Source organism: Numida meleagris, chromosome 6 (genome assembly GCF_002078875.1).
Source record: "Numida meleagris isolate 19003 breed g44 Domestic line chromosome 6, NumMel1.0, whole genome shotgun sequence".
NCBI classification, from domain to species: Eukaryota; Metazoa; Chordata; class Aves; order Galliformes; family Numididae; genus Numida; species Numida meleagris.
In genome coordinates, this window is record NC_034414.1 from 1,201,102 (window position 1) to 1,205,392 (window position 4,291).

The 4,291-nt window shown below is 38.5% G+C and overlaps 1 protein-coding gene across 7 annotated transcripts in view; it reads right to left on the reverse strand.

Annotated features, from left to right (window-relative positions):
• The window catches only part of LOC110400847 (mas-related G-protein coupled receptor member H-like), a 95,599-nt gene continuing 93,073 nt past the window's right edge, over window positions 1,766–4,291 (reverse strand). For 2 of the 7 annotated variants that reach the window (XM_021401158.1, XM_021401156.1), the window contains exon 5: window positions 1,781–3,187. The gene's annotated coding sequence lies outside the window, so the exon portion shown is untranslated. Of the gene's footprint in view, window positions 3,188–3,223; window positions 3,867–4,291 lie in introns of those variants that run through there. The other 5 variants (XM_021401148.1, XM_021401149.1, XM_021401166.1 and 2 more) reach the window with 4 other exon arrangements.

Consider the following 4,291-nt stretch of genomic DNA (forward strand, 5'->3'; position numbering starts at 1 on the left):
GGCTACCCAATTCAGGAAAGACAGTGCCACCAAGATGATTAAGTGCTTCGAGCATCTCCCTTAGAAGGACAGGCTGAGAGAACTTGGACTGTTCAGCTTGAAGAAGAGATGATTGAGAAGGGTTCTTATCACTGCCTAAGAATAATTACAGGGCAGCTGTAAAGTGGATAGGGCCACAATGTTTACAGTGCTTTCCAATGGTGGGACAAGGGGCAACAGACTTTGGAACACAGGAACTTCCATACAGAAATGGGGGGTGGAGGGGAAATGAGTCCCACATTCTAGAAAATGTTTTGAAATACCTTTCACAAAATTTAAGAAGTCATTTTTGTTACTTAATAAGACCTACCAGTATCAAATAGAACTTATTTGCAAGGAAGAAGCTCGGGGAGATTTGAATTGAATATTAGAAACAACATTTTCTACAATAAGGCACTGGAACAGGTTGCCCAGAGAGATGGCAGATGCTCTATCCCCGAAGACTTCTGAGGTCAGGCTGGACGAGGCTCTGAGCAACCTCATCGAGATGGGGGTGTCCTTGCTCACTGCAGGGGAGTTGGACTACACGACCTTTAAAGGTCCCTTCCAACTCCAAGGATTCTGATTCTACAAGGGGAGGGGAGAGGATGTTAGTTACGAAATCTGTTTTGCCAAGGAAGGTTTTTGCTACAGAAACCATTAATGAAATGTACTTCCACATAGTAGATGGAATATTACGTTGCAGAACTGTAAGTTGTAGAAAAACCATGTGGAAATGCTTTCAACATGTAACATAGGCCTGCTTTTAAAAAAGAAACTTGTCCTGACCTATATAACTGTGAGGCTTCTTGATGTATAAACATCCTACAATACCACACTTGTCACTAAGATGGTATTTGGAAGACAAATGATGGCGTAAAAGACAGCTTTTAAAAATCAATTTACAAGATCCCAGAAACCAATTACTGCAACACAGGAACGACTTGATGAAACACTCTCTTGTCCTCCATATAAACCTGATTCCCTGATCCCAGATGAACTTGATCCAAGCTGAGCACTACAACGAGATTCCATCTTTCCTAAAAGCGCCTTCTCCTAACGTACACAGTCGGGTTCAACGTGGACTTAAATTACTGTTTAGTCAAGAAGGACTAGGACTGCAACTGGCAGGCAAAGGTGGGCTACATGGAAGAAATGCTTAGAAAAACACACTTCCAAAAAACCCAACACAAAATCCAAGTCTAGAACTGGCTCATGTTTTTCTTAAGAAAAAGATGTTATCCTGTTACGAAGAAAGGTCCATTCAGATTAGACTTCAAAATGTAACTACATTTTTTTCTTTCTCTCAGAAAGTCTTATATTAAAACACAAAATTATACATTCATAAATTGGACATTTACTGTCATAAACAGCAGGGTTCTAGATTCTGTATTTTAGTACTCTAGTATTGTTCTCTTTCATCTTCAAAAGAAAACTAAAAATATCTCAGCTGAAAAAAAAAACAACCGAAAAAGGTTTTTGTTTTTCCAGTCTTTTCCCAAAGAAACGACCCGTCCATTTTTCCTGCGCTGCCCTCAGACATATAGTCCAATTTTCAAAACTAATACGGTTTTATCACCACAGAATGGAAAACTGCTCTGCTCTCCAGTTCTAATTTGGCCATATCAAAATGTTGGAAGCCACCACTTAGCACTACGTGCAATAAAAATTAAAACTTGACTGAAATCAAGCTTTCATCAATGCCCATTATCTAATACTTTAAGTTCATTAATACAAGACATCCTTTATTGCTAAGTATTACTCTCTGGTTTCAGTAGGGAGCCAAAAAAAAAGCCACGGTAAAAGACAGCTCTGAGACCCACTGAACTAGAGGCCAAACAAAATTCAGTGAAAAATTTACACTGAGGATATACATTCAAGTACAATCCAATTTGAACCTGCCTTTCTTGAACCAGTGCCCATCCCCCACCTCAATTCTCGGCACCCCTTTCTTTGCGCTCATCAGCTATGACTTCAGGGATCACCTTAAGGGCCACGAGAGACCAACGGCTGAGATCCACTGATAGTCAGCCAGACAAAACACTACGCTTATTCCTTATCACGAAGACCATCTCTAAGCACTTGCTGCCTATAATCATATATATCTGGGGACAACAGCGTGGTCAAGAGCAAATGCACACTCTTCCAATAAATATGCTGGACTGGGAACAGAAGAATTATTATATGATAAAAATGCTTAAATGAAGGGCTGTCGTTACACTCATGGTGGTTCAGATTCACTGGGTACAGAAGAGAGAAGAACCAAGCTCTTGCACGTGAAACAACCACACTGGATATAGTCAGTGAGAGCTTTCTGTTTGTTAACAAGTTACTCGTGTACCCCTTTTATTATTCAACAGCGTATAGAAAAATTGTAGATCTGCTTCTTAGATAAAAACATTCAAATCCCACATTAAGAGTAAGTTTGGAATATTTACAGGAATGTAAAAAAAAAGAAAAGCTAGTAGATTTTAACTTTCCCTTTTTTTTCCTTGCTTTCCAAACACAGGCAGTCCTAAATGAGGCTTCTCCTTTTATTTCCTGCCCGTTGCTCAAGTTCAACACAAAGTGTGACATCATATCAAAATGCAGCACTGGGCACCTTTGTGGCATTCTAGTCCTGTTTTTGCATTTACGCTTCTTTTACTAGGTGGGATTGCCTGTCTCATTTAAGTATTATTTTCCCTTGGTTCACATTCCACGTTTTACTTAAATTCAAGTAAATGTGATTTATCTGGCAGGAGGTCAGCATAAACATATGGCCTTATTATATCTACCCTTCTTCAATCATAGTTAACGTTTCATTCTTCACTGATCTCTAAACCTTCAGTTTTCTGTCAGCATTTATTCCAAAATTATGTATATTCTACCAGGTAATGTGGTTTGTAGCATTTGGGATTTGATTCTATTTGGAAGTGTTCCTTGAATATGCGTACACATTGATGATGTCTGTTCTCCAAGTGAAAAGTTACTGAAAAATTGTTTGTTCTTATGTCCTCTATATCATATGTATGTTCTATATTATTTCGATAGAAGTTTGCATAATATGGCAACAGAAATAATCAGCTCCTCCTACAGGTCACCTTGTCGCCCGCTTTTATCACCAGAGCTGTAGAGATTAGAGTGAAATCCAAGGTCTGTTTGGCTTAGCGTCACATCTGGAAATAAACTTAACGAGTATAATTATTGTTAGGACAAGTAAGCGGGAAAAATAAAAGGAGACATTCTACAAGTATTCTGACTTGGGATTGCTTATTCTTTAAGTAGCAGAAAAAAATAGATTCAGTATAATGCCTGTTATTAGTAAATTCTCATGGAATTAATAGTATTTATTCAATTTTCAATACAACAGCAGTAAGTTTCCGTTACTACAATATTCATCTGTACTTTTTGAAGTTGAATATTTATCTCAACTTGGTCAAAATAAACAGAATACTACAATGAAGTGGTTAAAAAGTTCAAGTTGATACACGTAGTTTGACAAAATAACTCAATCTATTTTGCCCAAGCCTCCTCACGGTGTGCAATCCAAATAAGATGACTGAAGATCAGGAGAAGTCACGAAAAAGGAAAAATATTCCCCATTATCATTAATGTGAACCTACAGCATTTAGCTCTTTTAATATAGAGAGCAATAATAGCTATTAAAATGCGAGAGGAACTCGGACAAGGAGCAAAATTCAGAAGGGCTAAGGCGGATGAAATTCAGGTCCATTTTGAGAAGGCGATCTGAGATTTGCCAGCTGGAGACCCATCTCAGTGTCAGTTTTCTAAGCCATTCCATAGATTTTGTGTTTCAATCTCGCTGAGGAATTTTACCAGCAGACTTGGATGAAATCACTGTATGACTGTTATGAAATTAAGATGTAAGTTGAGTTTTCAAGAAATAAGCTGAGGCTGAGACAGCTACGCAAGTTCTTTACCAAGCCAATTTCTACGCGACAGATATCCTTCAGGCTCAAGTCTATACTGTCCAACTTATGTTTAGGATCCAGCCGCATTTAGGATTTTACCCTTCAAGAGATTCTGCTTTTAGGTTAAACAAGCGAGTCCTTCAGTTTATGGAGAGGAGAACTGTAGAAACACCTTTCAAAATAGACTGGCATAGTAGTGAGAAAACAACCAGATCCACTTTGATCTGGAAAAGATTATACGAGCAAGAGTTTTAATTCAAACCCTTTGGCATCCCACTGTGAAGCAGGAGTGTACTAACACCAGCTTTAGGGCTGAAATTCTCAAAAGAAGGCGGCTAACCTTACTCAGAAGCTATGGA